This window comes from Buteo buteo, chromosome 2, assembly GCF_964188355.1.
Source record: "Buteo buteo chromosome 2, bButBut1.hap1.1, whole genome shotgun sequence".
NCBI lineage: Eukaryota > Metazoa > Chordata > Aves > Accipitriformes > Accipitridae > Buteo > Buteo buteo.
The window spans coordinates 1906959-1929409 of NC_134172.1; the positions used below are offsets into that span (position 1 = coordinate 1906959).

The 22451-nt window shown below is 45.0% G+C and overlaps 1 long non-coding RNA gene across 1 annotated transcript; it reads left to right on the forward strand.

The window, feature by feature from the left end:
- Positions 1-19426: 19426 nt before the first annotated feature.
- Positions 19427-22245, forward strand: LOC142028583 (uncharacterized). Its single transcript, XR_012649631.1, has 3 exons — positions 19427-19486; positions 19566-19779; positions 21055-22245. It is a non-coding gene; the product is annotated as an uncharacterized LOC142028583 (long non-coding RNA).
- The last annotated feature ends 206 nt before the right edge of the window (positions 22246-22451 follow it).

Consider the following 22451-nt stretch of genomic DNA (forward strand, 5'->3'; position numbering starts at 1 on the left):
TGAGAGGGAAGCAAAAATTCCCTCTTCAGCCCCACCACTTTGAAGTAAGATATTTTGACGTTTTCAGGGCTCTGCACACTGTTTTTTAAGCTAAAGCACTCAAAAATTCAAGCCAGTCCACCAGTTTCCCCGTTTTGGGCAAATTTAGGACTCTCTGGAAAATATCACCCATTTCTCTTTGAAAGGAGCCTGGGAAGGCTGCAGAAGCAGCTACTTCAGTGTAGGCTGGTCTTGCCACCTGTGGGATAATGGTTCCCTCAGCCATGCCAAGGGAGAGTCCCACCCATGCTTTCTATTGTAGCCCAGCAGAAGAAACTAGGCAGCCCAGCAGAAGAATCTAGATAGCCCAATGCAGTGAACCGGCTCTCTTTGGGGTCAAGCATCAACTCCCTGTGGCTGGTTTAGAGGAAAAACCTCCTGTACCCGTGCAAGCGTGGCCAGCTCCTCCTCAGGCATGCTCTACTCATGTCCTGCATCAGAAATCAAGCCTGGTCCTGGGATCTGCAGAAGGTGTGGGAGGAAGCCAGATGCTTTCCTGAGTCCTTATGGTCCCATTGCCTTGTTACACCTTTTTTTTGGAAAGGCTTGCATAGGTAGAAAGCTGAGATTTTTGTGGGATACATGAAAGCCACCTGAAGCCAAGAGAGGGCAGCAAGCAACCTCTCCCTGCCCGAGCCCAGCCAGCAAAGAAGAGAAGCCTCCTGGTACTTTTTAGGCTGGCTCTGTGCTCCTTGCACTCAGGTATTGTCCCTTGGGAGAGGGATTCCCGTGCAGTGAGTAATTTCACGTTTGGAAAGAGTGATTTTTCCTAGAGAAGGAGACTATCTGAGAGGTGCATCATGTTCATTTGTACAGCCAGGAGCTGGCACCCAGGAGATAACGCTGTTCTGTTTCTGGCTGGTTTTTTTCCCCCTATGTCCCTCGTCACATTGGAGAGGGGCTGATGGAGAGAAGTGTCGCAGCAAACGGAGCTGCTGGAGGAGCTGGTTTCTTGTGTTACTCCCAGTTTTGGGGCTAGGACAGGGTGCGAGGTCACAGCAGCCAGAACCCAGTGCTGCTTTCTGATGGCGTGAGGCAGGTGGGGATGGTGCAGAAAAACCCAAGGCAAAGTGGTTAAAGCCTTTGCTGGTTTTGCAGCCGGCTCTTGGTTATATGTAGGCAGCTCATCCAGACTGCGGGTCATCGGGTGTCCAGAAGTGACTGTAATTGGATATCCCACTCCCACAGGTGACTCTGCAGTCGGAGGCATTAAGAGTACATTAGGAGCAGCACGGTGAGAGACAGCCTAAGGATGACTTTGCAGTCATCATGGCATCCTTCCACATGCTGCCTCGCTGTAAGGATCTGCCGTCTCCAAGGTGTGGGTGAAAAACAGCATCAGCAGATGTCCATCTTTATTATCTTAACGTGCTGGAAAGGAGTAGCTCGTGCATGAGGACATCACGGCGTGCAGGACAGAAGAGAAGCATCACTGCTGCTTGGACTGACCCTGCATCAAACAGAGCTGGAAAACAGTTTTTGAAGATGTATAATCCTGACTCTAATAATCCAGTCAGTAGAGCTCTGGTCTCCAAAATGCCTCACTTTTTGTCGTCCCACATTACAAGATTATCACAGTCAAATGGAGTATTATTAAAGGCTGGATTTCTTCTTTCTCTTCGCTCTGCTGCTCCAAACTACTGCAAGCATCTTGTTAAACCGAAATATTGTGGGCAATAGTTCAATGCTGAATTGTACCTTTGGGCATTTGGCAAATAAATCCCATGTTCCTCTTGGAGTAGAAATATATTTTCCAGGAATGCAGAAGAGCTTGATTAAAATGGAAACCTGAGAACCCTTCAACGCAGAGTCTAGGTCTGGTGCTGCCACTTAAAAAGTGTGAGGTCTTGTGTGTGGAGAAATGTGAAGGTTCAGATACTGTCGTCCATGGCAAGTGGTCCCGTGGAGGGGGAAAACCAGAGGGAACCAGACTCATCACAGACACAAACCAGCTACAGTGCTGGGCATCGTCAGGGTTTTTCCATTCTCCAGATCAGCTCAGGGCTTTCAACATGAAGAACTTTGATTTACCTGGGATGAGAGAGGAACAAACACAGTCGATCTGATGTGTGTTTTTATGTCTCTGACAGGACATGAGGCATTGGAAGAAAAAGCAGCAAAATAATTTGCATCTTGGATTTAATCTCATCTTGGTTTCCAAAAGGCAAAGGCTGACGCAAGCTCTGAAGCACAAAGTATGATATCTCTTCCAGCATGCTCACCATTAATTGGTGTGCCTCAGTCTAGTATGGAAAAAAAAATAAAAATATGGTTCTTCTGAAGGAAATGGCTAGTGTAAATCTTGTGTGACAGTCTGTGTGCAACCCACATCAATCTCTGGAGATGTCCACAGGCAGATATGTCCAGCTGAGCTGTCACTCTGGGCTCTGTTTATACTCCACAAAGAAAAACAAGCAATTTCAAGATGTGATTCATCTGACCTATTTTAGACATTAGTTTAAAGAGGGATGAATTATTTCAGGAATCCTTCTGACTTTACTTTCTACGTCTCTATTGGCTGTAGAGAAGGTCCAGAATATTGGCAGGTGTTGGAGATGTCTACCAATGCTAAATCCCACCTTAATCACCAAAATGAGCCTCGATTGGGCCAGCACAGCAGCTAGTGAGGGCAGATGACCTGGGTGGACAATGTCCCCCTTCCCTCCCTTTCAGCAACAGAGAGCTGTAAAGGAGGACTCTGATACGAAACCCATGACAACCTTAAGGGCATCCCCCTACTCCCAGGGCAAAACTGATTTTGTTTTTCTGTGCCTACATGTTTCCGATCCTGCTGTTGCTTGACTGTCACTATAGTTCAGTGCCTGCAGCTGGGTCCAGGCAGGCTGGGGCAGAACTGGTCACTGCGGTGCTCAAGGTTGTCAGCAATCTGTCCCTCTTGTAGGTTTTGCAGCCCTGGGCGGTCACGTCACGGTGAGAACTTTGCTGCAGGAAATGGGAAGATCTTATTTTTGCCAGTGTGTTGCAAATCATCCTGCCATAGCAACACCCTGAGAGCAGGTGAGTCTTGGCAAAATTGCTGAAAAAACAAAGGACGAAGGCATTGGCATGACCTGTTTACTAAATGGAGTTCCAAATATAGATTTTCTTTTTATGAGAAAGCCACTCAGTTCATCCTCTTTGTAAAAAGACTCTGATCTACCTGTCCTGAACTTCAGTGCTACTATACCAATATTGCTTCGTATGGGACTACAGGAAACCTTAGACAAGAAATCATGGATTGAATTGTGCTTGGGAAGCTACTGATAACAGTGGTGCAAAACATAGACTCAGGGCTAGGTGGATTTATCCTGCATCATAAAGGGGTAACCCGTTCGGCCTTCCCCACAGAAACTTTTCTTTTCTTTGTCAGGAGAAAATGGATCTGTATCGATGGCAATGGTGACTACGGCGGTTTATCCCCAGTTTAATCTCAATTTTTCTCTTAACTGGGATAAATATAATCCCTTTGGTCCAGACACGAGACCCTTGGGACCATGCCCTACTAAATGACCTGCAGCTCCTTCTCTCTCATAACAACCTTGAGACATCACAGTCTGACAATCTTGGAGCATCCTGTATCTATGTTTTAAGTTATTCTCAGCCAGCCTTGGAGCTTTCCTTATCTGCATGTGAAACAGTACCAGTGCAGCTTGGATTCCAGCAATTTGTTGATGACAAAAGTCAATCATCACCTGAACCTATAAGCAGCGGTACTAAGTGAGGCCCTTTGAGCTCTCCTGGACCACAGCAGGCTGGGACCAGTATCTCCTTCTGAGCGGGGTGTCTCTCAGAGCTCGCAAACTTTCCTATTTGCGAAAATTGGAGGTCTGTCTGAAAGCCAACACGACCTGGGCTGGTACCGTCCGCTCCTTGAGGCTTGACCCTTCGCATGTTGAGAAAGATGGTGAAGCGTTCAAAGCGAACCTTTTCACTGACCTCAAGGGGAATTTTTAACAGGTATACCTCTTTTACTCTCTTATATGTATATCTCTTAGTGTCTTTATGCATGTGCATGTACTAAACTGAATAGTCTATAATAAGTAAGTTATAGCAAGCATATTATATTGTTATAGCAAGTATATTATATTATAAGTTGTTACTTTCAAATTTATACTTAAATTACTGTTGTAATTTTTATTCAGCTGTGAATGAATTTTAGGCTGCTATTACACTCATAATCCCTTTAGGTACAAACTGTTGTCCAAGTCTGAGACTAGGATTCGATCCAGCTGCACCTAGACTCCGAAAGGAGTTTAGAAAGCAAGGGGGTCTTCTCTGAACCTCATGACTCAATGGGACGATCTCCCCTACTTCTCCACATTCCTGATCTTTGCACAAATCACAAGAAATTAATTCTAACTCGATTTTTCTTTGTAATAGTCCTCTTTTTAACTTATTGCGTTTGCGGTCTCTATATACGTAAGTTTAGTCTGATTCTAACTTAACTTTCCTGAGTGCATTTCTTCCATGTACTAAGTAGTAGAGTGAACCTTGCCATCAAATTCTGTGAAGTAGCGCTGTTATATAAATTTCTATTATATAATTTTTCTATCGCTAATACAATTGGAGGTGATTCTTTAAGCAAACAGAACCCCTTTTCTCTCTCTCATCCCCCGCCCCCAACAGGAGTACAGGGTTCCCAGACTACCCTACCAGCAGCGAGGTGGGATAGGTGTCCCGGGGCTGTGAGATGCATCAGACCACCATGGTCAACAGCCATGGATGGATCTGTCCTTTGTCAGCACTGTGGAGAACTTCACCATGAAACCACAATGTTTCTGGAGATCATCAGTCCTCGAGTCAAGGAGTGGCTTCTTGGCCATGGGTGAAGGGAGAGGTTTAGGTTTGCTGATGCTGCAGTCTGCAGTATGAGCATGCTTAATGTAATCTTGCAGCTCCCAAAGGCATTTGCTTGCACACTTTATTTAGCCGGAGATTGGACAAATACCAGTTTAGCCCATCTTTTTCCCCATCATATGCATCCTGTCCTTGTGGAAACCCTCTCAGGCTTTTAGAGCACTGAGAAATGTGTTAGGAGTGCAGCTGGGCCCCTGAAGCACTTTAGCGATGTTTTGACACTAACTTAATTTTAATGAGCCTGTTGCAAGGGACATAAATCTTAGATTACTCTTTTCTTCCCACTCCTCTGTCAGTGATAAGTCTGTGCAAACCTGCTGTATATTTAAATGGCTGAATCCCATTTCTGACTGTGTCAGCATAAGTCCAGGAAGAACTATTCTGTATATTATGTTGGGCTAAGCAAGGGAAAAATACATATGTTTAACCACTCATCTCCAAAGAAGGAACTTCACTTTCATCCATGTTGAAGCTGACAGGTTGGCAGGATCTCTGTTGTGCTACAACGGCACAGAAAATCAGTCCCAGAGATCACTAGAGCCAGCGTGTCTCTGCATACACGACCCAGATATCTGCAAATCAAAGAATGCACGTGCTGGTATGTGACTACAGACACAGAGATGGGACCAAAATAACCTGACCTTCCCGTGTGCTTGCAATGGACTGGTGACTCCAAGATAAAGCTGGCGGCTCCTCTTTCTATTTGGAGTGGGTCTTTATGACTGGCAAGTCTGGAGTTGGAAAATGCAAGAAAATACTCACTCTCTCCTGTCATGTGAAGGTTTTAAATAGCTCCTGTAAGGTATTTTGCTCTCTCTAATCTCGTCAATGGGAGTGAATGACTGTGGCTACTCTTGGTGGATGGGAAGTTGCAGCAACACCCAGAGAAGTTTTCCTTTTCCATCCACGGGCTTGCTGAAGTTGTTCATAGGAGTTTTTCTGTGGCTTTTACTGCCTTTTGGATCAGGTCCTAAATCATGCACTGAACTATATGTTGGAAACCACATCCACCAAATAATATCCTTCAAGTAGCAGAGGAGACTGTAGATTAAGTTTCACTTGGAAAAACAGAAAAGGCAAAGCAAAGCTTGAGCACAAACCTTTGCCAGGAACGGCTCCCTGTGCTAAAACCCAGTTATGCTTCAGGACAAAAGGATGTTGAGCTCAGAGCATTGTGACAGCTCTACTTAGCAAGTGAGAAGATGACAATGTGCACTAATAGTGCAATTTGCTTTAGCTGAAATACCAGTGTGACTTAGTGTGTCATTAAAATACTGTGGGAAACCCAAAAGCCAGCATTTTGGCACAGCGCTGCATGCCTTGTGCAGTATATTATTATTTTTAGAATAATGGTATAATATATAATGATGTATTACGTTATATGATATTATTGTAAGGATATATATACCTCATTAGAATTACAACTGGCATGAGGGGTCTCCAAACAAGAAGGGGGGCTGTTGTTACTATAATGCAACAGCCTAAAGTGACATATGAACTGAGCAGGAAAAAGGGACTAAAGGCAGGGAACAAAACTGAAGCACAGACAGTTGACCTGAGCTTTTGTGAGGATGCAACAAGCAAGTGTTAGAAACCCTGGGTCTCTCAGAGACCTGACTTCTGGACCAGATTTCTTGCTTGGTTTTTATTATTAAATCCACAAGTGGCCAAACCGTCCATGCTCTGAAGTCTTTCCCCGCCTCAATTCCTTCTTAAACCCAGGACCAAGGACCGGTAGGACATGCTGCTTTCAGCGTAGAGGTGCTCACCTGAACCAAGGCAGGTTCAGCCTGCTTGTCTGCTGCCTCAACAATGTCCGTGTAACAGATGTCGAAAGTTAGATGAGCTCAAACCCACAACTTTTTAACCATCTGTGGCAGTAATTGCTCCTTCGTTCCCAGCAGTAACTCACCCAAATCCATGTATTTCAGAGAAAAGCTGGCTCTGCAGCATTCAGAGGTAGGAAAGCCTGGTAGTGCTGAGACATGCTTGGGCACCTGGACACGGTCCTCCCACGTGCCGTGTCTTCATGCTCTTGCTCAGTCTGGGGGCTAAGGCAGCTGTTGGGGTTGATGGTAATACACGCAAATTCCTAGAGTGCTACCTAACTCTGGACGCCAATTCTTAGGCTTCCTAGGGACAACTGCGTGTATCTTAGCTACGATCCTGCCCCAATCATCATCAATACCAACTAGCCATCATCAATACCAGCTATTCGGAAAGCATAGCAGCACGGGGAGTAATTTTCTGCCGCTCTTTATCTCACCATGTTCAGCTTTGGCAGGAAAGGAAGGAAAAATGTCTCTCAGCAGCCTCATCAGCAGCTGTACTGCCATTATTTAGATGTACGGCCTGTGGTATCGGCACTCAGGTACTTAATTTACTTGTAGAGCAACGGCAGCGCTCCCGGACTGAGCTGCAGTGGCCCGTTGTGGTCTGTTAGGTGGGATCCCTCTTTCCTTTCATCGCCATGGGTTGCTGCATGGGCTGGGATCCTCTGCCGCTCACCGGCAGGTCTGATCACTGTGCGGAGGAGGGTGACGAGAGTGAAGCAGCTGGTGGGAAATTCACGGCCGGTGGGAAGGAGGTCCTTGCAGAGGACATCCAGGGGACAAGTGGCAGCTGAGTGGATGGGGTTCTTCTCCTTTCTTAGGCCATTTTTTAACATGGCTCAGTTTATTGACTCTGAAAAGCTTGCGTACAAGTAACGAGCTTCTGCAAACGCTCATTTTAAGTCAGTGATTACCAACAATTAAAAAATTTAATCTTTTAAATCAGCCCTACCTAAGTCTCTGGATACACAGCAGGTTTTGCAAGTGATCTAACCACTGTCAAGAGATCTGGGAGAGGAGGCAACGATGCTTCGCACCTCTGCTGTCCTGGCTTCAAGCATCTGTGTGTAGATGCTGTGTGGAGCAGTCCTGTGCTCTGCAGTTGGACCTGGGCTTATTTCACAGGTCATCTGCTTTTCAAGCATAAATAGGATGTGTTTTTTCAGTTCTGTGACATTTGTTGTTGTCTATAACACACGGGATCACTTGTGAGTATTAGCAGGAGGGTTTCAGTTGCTGGAGTCAATCCATCAAATTATTGGTGAGTTAACTTCTCTGCATGGCTCTTATGAAATTTTTTTTGATCACTCAGTTTTGATGCCTCCAGATAAGCCTGTTTCAGGTCTGAACTGATTTAGGAACTGTGGAGAGTTGCCTGTACAAGTATTCCCCTTTACACCAATCAAGACATCTTTATAGGCGATGTGGAGGGAGTGTTGTTTCACACTAAGGCAGGCATTTAAAATAAGTCACGTGAAACATACCATAGCAGAATCTGTCTTTTTTTCCAGTGACTATAAAGGGAGTCACAAACCAGTGCAGACACAGAGGTCTGCCCTATAAGAAGTCTAAATTTGGACAGGAAAATCCTGTTTGGTATGTTGAAGAATAACTCTCTCATTGCAGATCGCTACAGATGTTGCACAGACTAAAATGCATACTGCAAACAATAGGTCAATAGAGACACACTAAATATTTGTAAATTGTAAGAGAATATATTTCACACCTCTCTCCTAACATGACTTATGCCAAGCTTTGAAAGCCCCGTACCTATTGAGATCCCATGGAAAAATCAGAGTGTTGAACAGTTGTATCAATGAACATGAACCCTCCACAGTACATACCACAAATCTTACTAGTGTGACTTAAAATGTTTTGAATTTTAATGACTGCAAAGTCAAGTTTCCTTCCTTGTCTTCAGATGAATCTTCATTTGCATGCAGGATTGGGCAAGGCATCACAGCCTGCACTCACCAAGGCAGGCTTGAGGCAAATCTGGTGATGCAGCAGAGCAGAGGCTGAATTGTCCTGTTTTGAGTCCCTCTCATAATTTTAACCAAGAACAGTCTTGGGGTCTCTCTGTAATCCATGGAGAGGTTCATCTTGTAAGAAATTCATACTTTATTGGGTTGGATCATCTTTTGAATCTGTCTATTGACTAGATGGTGAGACATCTGGCTATAGCTGGTTCTTCACTTTGCACCAGCAATTTTAAGTGGCCAGGCAGTAATAAGCAAGACCCCAGACCATTCCTGTCCTGTAGGATACATGAATTTATTGCCACATTAAATAAAACTGAGTAATGAAATAATATATGTCACACAGGGAATGAGCAGTTTCTTGTTCATGACCTTGCTGGCCAGACTCCAGCTGCAAGACAAGGGGGACTATTGTAACTGACTTAAAGGTTATTCAGTCTCCAGTTCCCACCTTGCTTGTTCTCAGCTTCTCTTTTTATTGAGTTTTTGCTTCCAGATCGCAATATTAACATCCAACTGACTCTATTTAAATGTCCTTGTTTCTGGAGAATCCAACAGAAGATGGGTTTTGTTCACTTCTTTCCTGCGAGATTCTGCACAGGCGATGCCTGTCTTTTGGGCACTGTGGTATCACTCATGGCTTTGTTTCACACTAATGTAAAATCACAGACTAACTGGGATTGGGAGGCACTGCTGGACATCATTAGGTCCAGCTCCCTACTTGTCTCACACTTCTTTGCTTACAGTATCCCCTTCAGGGTAATTAGGGGTCTGACTGAATTTGCATATCTTTGTAGGGTTATGTGAGTGCTAAGAAAGAGAAAGACTGCAGAATATGACTTGCCCATTGAAGCAAAACACTCTCTATACATGAGATGAAATGACCTTGACTATATTCAGGCTGAAAGAAATTATGCCTTTATATTAGCAATACAGGGTATGAAAGAAAAGGGAAATTAAAATACCAAGTAGCTGAGTTTGGCCTATGTATTCTCTCCTCTCCAACCTCTTAGCAAAGCCAATGTGTCAAGGTTTGCCTGAAATTTCTGGAGAGCAGGCTGCACCTGGGGGTCTCTGGCATTAGCAAAATTGCTGCTTCACCCTGCTTGTGCCGTGACTTTCCATGCAGATTCCCCACCAGCCCTACCCATACAGCCTGGCACACAGTGGGAAGGCACCTGCTCTTGAGATCCCCTGGAGCACCAGGACACAGCTCTTTCTTACTCAAAATGACATCCCTGCTACGAGAGGTGTTGTTCCACGGTCACTCACAAATACCTGTGCCATAAAAGCAACCCTGAGCAGACAGCTGCTGGATGACTTCAAGGAAAACTGGAGCTTGCAAGCCTGTATCTTGAAAAGAGGGAAATATCTAGTCCAGCTATTCAGCATAAATCAGTGCCTTTTGGGGGTGCAATCCCAAACATCTTCACCCTCTCGTACTGGGACTTCCCATTTCTCATTTTAACTGCTGTATTCTTGTGCATACATACATGCATGTTTATATGTGCACGCACACACACATACAGAGGCGGATGGATGACACTAAGTGCATAAGCTTCCTGAAGGCAGAGGACCTGCTTCAAATCTCATTTATACTGCTGTAAATCAGGAATAATTCCCCCGAAATTGGTAGCACTGCACCACTCTAAGAAAAACCAAAATCAGGGCTCCTTGTCTGCATTTGTGTGGAGGGTTTCTCCAGCCAGGCTCCTTCAATGCTCTCTTGTCCACTTCCCATTTCAATTTATCCCCCAAATCCTCATTTCCTTACACTCCTTTCCCTTCGGGCAGCCTGTCATTCCCATGGGCAGGGTCTGCTACGAGCTCTGCAGCAAGAGCTGGAGGATTAACCCACTCTGGGTTGGACACCGGACAAAGAGTCGACACAAGCTCCAGGAAAGCCTGGGACAGAGATAGAGGATTAAAAGCATTCCCCAGCTCCCTTCTTTGACACCAGGAGGGTCTTCTCTGTCGAAGAGACTTTCCCTGTGGCTTCTAGCACACATATAATTTTTGACGAACGAGGCCCCAGGGCACTGGCTGCAGACGGAGGGCTGTTTTGATTGTAACAGGCTTTGATTCAGAGCAGCCAGAAATTATTTATTTTCATTCAGCTTCCCTCCTCCCCTTCATTCCGAGTGGGGATTGAGAAACTCTGTTTGCAAGGCTCGGGGGCTCCAGCCGCCTCGCTACCTGCGTCGCTGATGGCCTCGGACGAGCGGTGAGGTCCTGATGGAGCAGGGCACCAAACGCTTGGGCTGCAAATGCTCTGAAATCTGCCCCTTCTATTCCCCTGCAATTTGTGCAGACCAGCAGGAAAGGGCAGCCCTGGTGAGCTGGTCCCTTTGCAAGAAATCTCCTTGTCAGGAGTGATTCCCTTTGCATTCTCTGCAGGAAGGACATACAAGAGGAGTTGCACGTGGTCCTTCTCTTCTTGCCATAAGTAGGTGGAAGATGAGTAAAGCTCTCGCCCCTCTCTCAGTGTCCAGAGCATTTTAAACCAAATCAGGCAGGGGAGATTCCCAGGTGGTTTCATGGCTGGAAGGACTGTCTGCAGCATCCCAGCTCTTGGGCTCGGATCATGTTCGTTTAAGTCACATTGCTGTGACCTCTCCCTTGCTGGAGGACCCCCGGGCCCCTGCATGAAGTTGTGTATAATTAAGTCCAGTGGTCTCTGTGTGCTATTGGTAACTACTGAAGACAGGACACTCAGCTTGGCAGGCTTTTGGAGCTATGCGGTATGACTGCTCGTTGTTTTAATACTCTGAAAAGTTTGTAGGTGGATCCAGATGTTATTGAAAGCACTTTTAGATCAATGGTTAGAAACCACTACCCAACTGAACCATTAAATCATCGGACTACCCCAGGGCGTAGTTCTAAAGGCAGTTAGAGAAGAAACTTAGCCCTGGGTCCGTGCTATGGTATTAACAGTAATATTTCTCGCCTGCTCAGAGATGCACAGATAACATACAGTGCAGATAGGTCAGTCCTTTGCTTCTCAGGTGTAACAGATACACAATTGCGCTGGACAAGTCACTCAGCAGCCGCTGCTTAGCTATAGTCAGTGGTTTATGTGTACGACCATCGTCTGAGCTTCTGCTCTTTGTGGCTGTTGATTGCTCTAGCTGCTGCTGAGCTATCTTCTCTGCTTCTTCCAGTTCTGTGCTTTGACCCAAAAGGCTAATCCAATAACTGGTTTGACTCCGTTTGGGCTTAGCAAAACTCTGTCTCATAATTTTGGCTTTCATTACAGTTGACAGCTGAAGACAGACCTTTGGGATCCCACAGAGAGGATTTCAGGCAGGCTCAAAAGCTGTGGGGTTTGTTGGTGTGGGAGATGGCCTCTGTAGTGACACTCTTTACCCAGAAAACTCCATCAAAAAGGACATTCCTGCTCCCATGACTCATTGCATCAGACTCATGTCTCCTTGAGTGAAGATACAGTGACATGCACTTGGTCAGGGATCAGCCAGGAAACCTCTGGCAGAGCTGGGATCTGGACTAGCACCCTGGACTATCCCTCTCTTGTAATTAATCCAAACTGTCAGTGCTCCAGACTTGTACAAAGACAGGAGGAATGTGCACCTTCCATTCAACCCAGTGCAAACCAGTTTCCTTCCCAGGTGAGATTCACTGCACAAGGGCTAAAGCGCAGTCTCTTCTCCGATGGAGAAGACGTTTTTCATACATGGGTCTTGGCAGAGTTATTGGGAAAGTTACTTTGCAGCGCCCTTACTGCAGAGGTATCTAAATTTTCCTTTTCTGTGCTAGAATATAAAAGCATAGGGACAAGCTTTCAGGGTGGTGAACAAGGAAAGAACTACTCAGTTTACACCAGACAAGTCAGAGGAAAGTGCTGGAGTGGGCTGTTACATTGAGGAAAAGGTGAACTCTGTCTCCTGAACAGGTCAACTGGGATGGTGATCTCCAGATTTGAACCATAATGCAATTTATTTTTTGTCAGTTGTTGGTCCTGATTTGGCCCTGGAAAATGCTGTGGTTTGGGGAGGTGTGTGGGCATCTCTCCTAAGTGTAGAGATCTGTTTAGTTATCTGTTTGTGTTTCCATGAAGCTAGCCTCTGCCTCTCCTCATGCTCCCTTTTTTTTATTCAATGAAGAGGAATAGGGACTCTAAAGAGCTACTCACTTGACCTAACTTGAGGCTTAGTTTAGATAAGATGAGTTGAACTGGGGACTTCATAATCGGTGAGCAACCTGCTTAGGTGAAGATATCTACCTTTTACCTGAGGAACTCCATCCTCTCTCCAGGCTCATCCAGGCTTGTGCCTGGTGTTCTTCTTCTGTGAAGTCCAAACGACAGAAAGCAGTGAGGGCTGGATGCAAGCAGCATCGCTGCACCTGCATGTTACGCGCTCTCACTGCTGTCCAGGGCTCTGCTCTCCTCCAGGGCTGCAGCTGGGACCCCACCACCTCCTTGACTTGATGCTCCAGGCTAGATGGAGCTCTGGAAAACTTCTAGACATCAACATGGAGATTCAGATCGCTCAAAAGGTTGGACAGAAGAAGGAAGGAGGTGTCTGGGGATAGCATGGTTGGTTTGCACAAGTGTGGTTTCCTGGATTGATTTTCTCATCCAAAAACCCAAACACACGAGAAAAAGTTCTTCCTGCTTGGTACTGAATTTCTGGCTACTTTTTACATGACCACAGCATAATGAGGGTGACCAGGGCTTTTTTTGACTGTTGGCCCATATTTTTGGAACGTTAGAACTGAAGCTCTGGACCTTTGTTTTAATTGGCCTTCAGGAGGCAGTGACAAGCATTTCATCCCAACACTGGGACAAGTGTCTGCATGGATATTGCCCATTATACACAAACACTGGATATTTTCTATCAAAACATATTTTGATGAAACGCTGTTTTCACCAAATCCCCTTGCCCTTTCCAAATTGCCTCTGGGAAGCAGAGTGATACATTTTTGGGTCTATCTGCATTGATACTTCTTGGAGCTGTCACTTCCATGGCTCATCCCCTGTTCTCTTGGATGGGCCCTGACTAGACTACGTCATCTGTGACGTACTGCGGTCTCTTCTCTGGCTGAGAGGCTGTAATTCACAACTGGAATGACGACAAAAAGCCAAGCCAAGTCAACCTGAACTCTTTCATCCTTGAGGAAGAAGACAGACCCCAGGATCTGTGAAGTACAGGACCCGTCCTTTACACCAGGAGTTCAAGCTGTTCCAGATAATTATGGTTTTCCCCTTAAACCAACACTGCTCATATGTCTCAGCAGAGGATTTTGACCTCTTCAGGAATGGAAAACTCCAACATTTCAACTCTTCCTCCTGCTGAGACAGGAACAAGCACCGTAAGAACTGAATTTGGCCATTCTGCTTTCCACAGCCATCACTCAACTGCTCGGGGAGACCAGTCTGGGAGGCACCATGCAACCGTCCCTAGCCCCAGTTTGCCAGCTGGGTGAGGACTTGGAGGGGGTCCTGGGAAGGCAGCTTTAGATCTGCATCCTTCAGGGTCCGTGCTGAGACAGCACGCACTGAAACCTCTCAGCAACTCATCGCCACGTCACCCTCATCCTCGGTATTAAGGGACTAAGGAGTAGGTGATGATCCACAGTGTTACTACCTCCCACACCTCCCATCAGCTATACACTCATAAAAATTGTAAAATCTCATTGGTGAGTGCTTTTTTTCACTTTGCAAAGTGGGCTTCATTCCAGCACATTGTAAATGCCTCACATTTTGAGATCCTTTCAAATTCAGTCAGTATTCAGGTTTTGCATGATGTTTTCATGATTGTCAGTGATTTTTAATCGTAAATTAACAAGGTTACAAAGAAAAACAAAACCCCATCTGAATTTTGGTAGCTGGAAAAGGAAGAATATATTTATTTAGCTGTCAGGACAGTGGGTTTTTTGGCTGCTTGTCATCTCACCGGATCTCAGAACTCATCGATGAAAAAATATTGTGGATTCATTTCTCTTTCCATTGAGACTGTGGCTGGAGTTTCTGAATGATTTATCTGCCCAGTTTTATAGATCATGCGTTGTGAGTTAATTTGGGATTGTGACAGCTACTTAAAAATCATCCATTTGGAAAACATTACTTGCTGTCACATGAATAAAAATAAGATGATCTCTGTTTCTTGTATACATTTGGGATGACAAGGACTGTTGTAAGCTTCAAGTGTTTTTTCTGATTCTGATCCATCTTTTGGGTCATTTTTCTTGTATTCACTAGTGGAGACTCAAATGTAGCAAAGGAAAAGTGTTTAACTGATGGTCCTGAGTTGGATGCTTTGCGTTTACATGACTGACAGTAGGATGGTCCATGTGTAGGGGCTTGGGTTGCCATCACTGCTTGTCTGCAGGTTCACTGCTAGCCCAGACCAGCTCTGCAGGTGGCTCTTGGCCATACAAGGATATTTGTGCGGAGCTGAGGAGGTGGCCACTCATGGTACAAGCTCTGAGCCCTTCCACAGAACTTCTCTGGTGAGAGCAGACCTACTGATAGTAAAGCAGCGTGAGCTGCCTTTGCACCCTGGCTTGCGTGATGTGGCTTGTGCTCAGCTGTGGGCCATGGCGATGCCTTTGTTGCCTCTCAGAACCTCTTCCCCATCATAGACAGAGCTGCACCCAGTGCCACCACTGGAGGATCAATCCACTTTGACATCTTCCCATGGGCCCTCTGAGGCAGAGCACACCCTGGTCTGCTAATGAAAACACTCACTGAGATATTATAGTTCTGGTGATTTTGTGAAGTTTCTCTTCTTTTTCTCTCCCAATCTGTTGGTGTCCCTTTTGTGATATGCACCTTTTTTTTTGCTGGTTGCCTTCATGCCTTGGCTGTTCTTTAAATTTCCCCTGCAGCCTGTTTTCATGTGATGCCTTATCAACTTTCTGTTGACATTGCTTGGCTAATGTGCATGGTCTAAGGATAGTCCTTTGGCTTGAATGAAGACTCTGGATATGCCATTTAAATAGTCTGCTTATGTGTTTATTTGCCTTTTAGCTTTCTTTTTATTCAGGGCTCTACAAATCTTCAATGACAGTAGTTTTGGCTGTACTTTAACAACATCCACACAGGGGCTAAAGGAATGCTTTTTGTTACTATTATTTTTTATTGCTATCTTGTTTCCAGCTTTTTTTTTTCATTTGGGATTCTGAGGATCAGGATCATCCTGTATTCCTCTCCTTCTCTTGCTCAGACTTTGCTTCTTTCAGTCAGTGGCTTTGGGTGTTACAGATCTGGAGGACCAACCCTGGAGCTGACGTGCTGAGTCCCAGCTGCCTCACATGTACCATGAAGGCTGGAGGGGTGCATGGCTGACATCTGGGCAGGGCGTCACTGTCATCACCTCTGGCTTTGAGCAGGACACTGAGGCAGGACTCAGCTCTGGAGCAACATGTTGAATGCTGCTGCCCACCAAATGTCTGCATCAAAACGTGGTCTGTGGAGAGGAGATCTCTGATTATGGCTATGGTGATGCTTATGGGCCATGCTCAATATTCAGAGCTTGTCTCTGAACGCCAGGTGGGAGCTACGTCTCTCACCTTTTGGTTTTGAGCTGTTTCGATCCTTGTTAATGCAACTACTGTGTATTCTCAGCCTGCGTCTGTGCTGTGAGGCGGACAGTCCAGATGCACATTCCTGTGGTATCTCGTCTCTGTCAGGACACGAGATTCCCCAGACAACTTGCTCTCCATAAGCCTGTTTGGACGATTTGGGAACCACCTGTGGGGCTCAGGCTCTAAGTGGTACCGTCAGCATCTTTTCAGATCCTGCTGAGCCATCGTTCTTGGTCCCCAGAGTTGTGAAGCACTCTAGAAAGCAGAAATACCAGATGAGGTGATGTGTGATTTATTAGATCCAATACTACAATACCATGTAAGCCATAAAAGTCAGGGGAATTTTGGAGTTCATATACATATCAACACTGTGGAGCAAGGAGTCTCACCAGGCAGATCCATGGTAGGAAAAAAGGCATCTGAACATCTTGATACCAGCAAAGTGTCAGCAATTTGGAAGGAAATAATGGAAAAAGCACTGAAGAAATTGCTGAAAGGGCTGCCTCGGCCCTTAGGAAAAATGAAAATAACAAAGCCTGTTCAGTTTATTAAACAACACTGTGGATGTTTTCTTGCAATCTTTCATAGCCATGTGAAATATATTAAGAGGAAAATATACGTCAAGAAAGTTTGTAATCAGTATCAAGTAGCAGATGACATTTCAATTTCTGATCTCACTTTCATGAGCATGCAACTAATAAAAATAGCCCAGATATCTGACATGGAACATGCCAGCACATGCAAATTAGTTCTCAAGTGATACTGGAAATGTGTCTGCTTGTCTGAAACACATAGATCATTTAAGTTGCACATAAACCTTAAGCAAGATATGAGTGGTACCTGGATCTTATGAGAAGCCTCTGGTCCAGCACTGAAAGAACAGGCTTTAAACAACCAGACCTCATTTTGAATGTCATCATTTTATATGATCTTATATTCTGGAAATGGGAAAACTTTCCGAGGTTAGATAATCTCTCTCGTGCTCCAATGTGGGCTGGATCCTGAAAGCAGAGTCACTAAGGTTTGGTTGGAAATCTGTCTGAAATAGCCCAAGCAATCCGGCTTTTATCTCCTGATCCTATGTTGGTCTTTGGGTAAGAAGGATAACATCTGGGCTCTGTGTTGGGTCAAATTCCCAGCTGGTGCTGACTGATGGGACTCCAGTAACTCTGCTGGAACTAAAAATTGCAGCACACGGCAGTATGGCCCAATGCTTTTCTTGAGCTCCCCCTTTGGTTTTATTTCTGGTTATTTTTCTGAACCCCGCTGTATAGATAGAGATCCAGTTTCTTTCTAGTTTGTCCACACTTTAAGCAATCTGAAAAAATCCATGGCACCATTTGTGACAATAGGAAGTCACAGCCTTCCTTGCAATGAGGGACTTCAAGTCTACCACTGAGAACTCCATCCTAAAGGGGTTTTTCTGTCCTAAAAATAGTGAAGCACTGGGGTAGATGGCTTGTTCTGGAAGAGATAAAAAGCAGACACTCTTTCTGCAGCACTGTGATTTTTGTAGACACCTTTATGTCTCCCATAAATCATCACCTTCACGGGCTGAAGAGTGCCAGCCCATGCAGTCATTCCCCATCTGGGATCTGCTTCACACCACTGACCATCCTCATGTCCCTGCTCTGAACTTCAGAGCTTGGCTCTTCTGAAAGCAGGATTGGGTACTTGCAGAATAGGTGATAGCAGGACAAATTTTGCTGTTCTCACAACAAAAACTGGAGATTGTAATCTGATTTAGCTAGCAGCATGGTGATAATAGATGCTTGCAGGTGATGAAGCATTTCTCAGACCTGTGGGCAGCTTCAGTGAGAAGATATGGAAGGGAAAACCCTACTGCTAACAGTGGGGTGTGAAATCTACCGCTTGGTGTTATATAGGAGTCTTTGCTGAAAAGTTCCTTCTTGCTTCCTCTTTGCTTTTACTCCTCTAAATCCATGCCTGGATTTCAAACCAAGGGGTCAGAGGATAGAAAAAACACTTTCCTGCATCACCAGTTTTGTCCCAACATTACTAGAGTCTTTGAAACTACCACAGAAAGGACTGGGTGTAGGATGTTTTCATGCCTATGGGTTTAGCAATCCAAGTTCCCTTGAATTTTTTCAGCAACGTCCCTTATGGACATCACCTTGTTATGCTGGTTAACAGGGATTTTGCTGTGGGTGGCAGATGCTGCTGTTGAACTTGAAGGTGCAAATATTCTGTCTATATGAGAAGAACCTCTTGAGAAGGGAAGACTGCTTTCAGACTTCATACAAGTCATGAAAAATGGCTCGAGTATCTCACTGACAGATAACGCGAATCTGCAAATGTGTTGCACAGGCTTTTGAGCTTGATGAGGAAAGAGAGGCATGAGGTGGTGACGTGGCTGGTCCACTAACTCAGAGAGCCACTGGGAAGAGGAGCCAGGTCTCTGAGGTCCCAGGCTCAGGCTTGCTGGGACAGGCTGTCTTTCTCAGCTCAAGTTTTGCTGCCTCCTGTGATTCCTGTAACTACTGAACTGAAATCACCAACGTTTTTCAGGATCATTTCTCTACTGTGAGCTGAACTTGAACCTTTGCTCATGACAGAAACCATCAGACACCCCAGCACTTGGACTATGAAGGGAGCAGAGTTGCAGAGTGGTTATTACCACTTAAGTGGCTCTCAGAAACATTTTGGAAATTGGGACCAGCACCCGAAACTCTTCTCAGACAAGTGCTGTAACCAGGGGGTTTATGTTCACACTCTTTGTTCCCTTGAGCTCTTTGTTGCATGAAGGCACCATTTCAGCACACAGGGGTAGAAACTTCTCCTAATTTGCTTCTCTGTGACCTCTTGCAAAGTGGGCTGGACTGAGGATAAAATTTAGAGTATTTAGACCTTAACTTTAGGTAGCTTTAGTTGAGGGGTGACAGATTTTACCTCTCTAAAGCCTTGGATGCGTTGCCCAGCCCTGGGTCTCCTGGGTGCCCTTGTTGCTATACTTGTAGTGCTAATAATATTTGCATGTCTGAAAACGTAACTGAGACATTTAGGGGGATGCCTCGTGCATTCCTGCCCTGTGTCACAGAGACGCTTTCAGCTATTCAAGCAGAAACATAAGCCTCACTATGGTGGACTGTGGGGCGTGCACTGGCGTTTTTGCTTAGCTATGTTATTGGCCATTAAATCCTCCGCTCCCTTTCTAAATCTGGCCACAGGACTCGACTTTGCAGACTTTGGCAGGGGTGAATTCCACAGGATGTGGGTCCATTTCCTCTAATTTCTTTTAAATATGTCCACTAGTTAACTTTTACTGACTGTTTTCCTGTTCTCATTTCAGGGAGTGGGGGTGAAGCACAGGCGAATGGTCCAGCTGACACCGTGGCATGGTCGGTCCCTCCTGCTGCAGCTGGATGTTCACCTCCTGGTTTTCTTATCGGTGGTAGCCACTTAATGGAGATGCCCAAGACAGAAGCCTCCTTAAACCAGGCTCCTTCTGCCGTCGTGACAGAGGATCCAGCTCCTCCGAAAAGGGTGATTCCCCTTATCCTAAGGTCTGATTCACCCCCAGGTCTGTGTCTGCATAGACCATAGGGATGTACTGGAGGCGGCCGAGGCTTTGGTGTCCTCTGCTGTCCTTCTTCCTTGACCCAGTCCCTGCCCAGCACTGGCATTTATGCTTTCCCAGTTCAGGACCATGTTTTTCTCTGCAACTCTTCAATTTTGTGCTCCAGGGTTTGGGACATGGAGGGGAGATGCCACGGTGGGCAGAGCTGGAGAACTGTCACTTCTTCCACCCTTTTGCCCGTTGTTGGGTCTGGATCTGGGTCTGGGTCTGCCCTTCCCATGGGGCTGACCCCACTGTGGGTAGGGCAGGGGAAGGGGACAGGAAGCCCCCAGCACAGGGGCTCCTATCCTATCCCTGCAGAGACCTGAAGCCAGCTATGCCCCAAACTTAACATTTCAAACTGGTATTTTAGTAGGCGTGGATGATTATAGGTCTTCCCAGGGCCCTTAAAAACCTGCAGGTAGGATGGGGCTCAACTCTTATTGACTGCAACAGTTCTTAAGTATTTCTTGTATTTCAGATATTAACGAGAATTGAGGCCATTATGGCAGATGTCTTACTTCCTTTTTTCCCCCCATCTGCATTATTGCGAATTGCCTTATATTCCCCCAAATTGCCATTAGTTACTTACTAGCCCTAAGTGAGAAAGAGAATTTTGTATTTATTGGGTATTTAAACATTTTTACCGCTGGTTTGTATTCCAAAGAGGAACATTTCTTACAGGAAAGAAAATAAAAAATGCTGATCTCCAAGAGTATCTAAGTATTTCATTTTACTAATGCTGACCTAGTCTGCTGTGATAATGTTGAATTACTTTGCTTTGGCAATACAAAATGGTTTTGTTTTGAAAGTACCATAGCAACATAATTTGTGATAAAGTGAAATATAAGAAATATAACATGATTTTGAAAGTAGCAGCTTGTAAAATTCAAGTCAAAGCTGAGTGACTCGCAATGATAAATGGGATAGATGCATTTTCTTTATCAAAGGAAGTATTTAAGCACCATTGAAACAAAATGGGAGAATAGAAGCAATCTGTTTCAGCATTTTCTCAGTGATATTTTCCAGCATTCTGGCAATATGTTGTGATTTCAATAAAACGTCTGCTCCAGCTGTAAAACTGTTATCTCCAACTTCCTTACTGCTCAGATCTAACATTTTTCTTGGGGAATGTGGCACACTGTAAGAATGTCCCATTCTTTATTTAAGTTGGGATTTCATCTTCCTTTCATTGTCTAAAACATAGATTTCTTTTCCAAAGGAATGGTCTGAGCGCCTTCAGTCATCATGAGAAAAAGACAGGACCCTCCACTGATGCATCTCATCCTAAGATGGTGTTTGGATATCTGGGATGAATCACCTGATACAGGGTCCTTCTTTTCTACAGCTGCCTCAGTTTGCCTGGTTGACCATGTCTTTCTGATGTTAGTGGATTAGGTCCCCTGAAGATGATCGTGTTTTATGGACTGGACCAGAGTGATTCTCTCCTCTGACTTTTGAACAACAACAGGACACAGCAAGGCTGCAGCAGGACTAACACCTCACGGTTGAACTACAGCACAGCTAGGAAACACACATCTGAACCCACCAACAGTCTCCCTGGGATGGTTTATACACAATGTCCCACCATGCATTGTTCTACAGATCGAGTGCTCTCACCAGTAGGTTTGATGTTGAAGGAGTCACTGGGTGGAAGCCTAAAACTTCCACAAGCTCAGACTGGACCATCTTCCCCCCTTCCAGTAATCTGTGAACGTCACCGAGACAACTACTTCCATGACCCTCAGAGGAACCTGAGCAAACTAGCTGGAGTAAGAAATACTCAGGGTTTCTTCACCAAGCACAGGGCAGTCTTGAGACGTGACATAGGTATTGAGGTGTTGCCGTAGTAGGAGAAGATAACAACAGTGACCCATAAAGACTTTGGGAGAACATCAACATAATATGCTCCGTAGTTGAAATTGTAAATGTCTGTTTTCACTCTGTGATTTTTTTCTTTATTTCTTTTTCTTGCAAGAAAGAATCCCTTGAACACCAGTTCCCCATCAGTGGAAGGAGTGACAGATCTTTAGCAACGGCAGTACTACGAATTAACAGTCTTCATAAAATTCATAGGTTGGAAAGGAACTGAAGGAAAAACACTCTGCAAAGGTTACCAGGCCAAAGCCCTGGGGCAACTGAAAGCTAAATTAAAAGGGGAAAAAAAAATGAATATCCCATACTAAACCAAAAACCAAAACCCTAATGAAAACACTAAAAGCAATGATTAATATGACAACTGGGCAGCTTTCCCTGAAGACATGAATTCCCATCAGGGTAATCAAATTTGTCTTAAAAATGATAAATAGCACTACCACTAACCTAAAAATGTACCTTGATCCCACCAAGTTCAATCTCTTCAAACACTAGCTGCTTCATTTGAAAAAAAAAGTATTTAAATAAACAAATAATATAAAACAAAACCCACAGTCCCAACACGGATTTTTTCAAAGTTACCTCAGTCTTTTTTGGCTGTTCAGTCCACTCCCTGGTGTCCAGGTGTAAACAATTCCCAAAAAGAGACGTCTGTATCCCTGAATTCCAGAAAAGGTAGCGCTTTGTCTTTCTTTCCCAAAAAGGCTGTCTTTATGCTGAGTTTCTCAACCAAACCGGGGATGT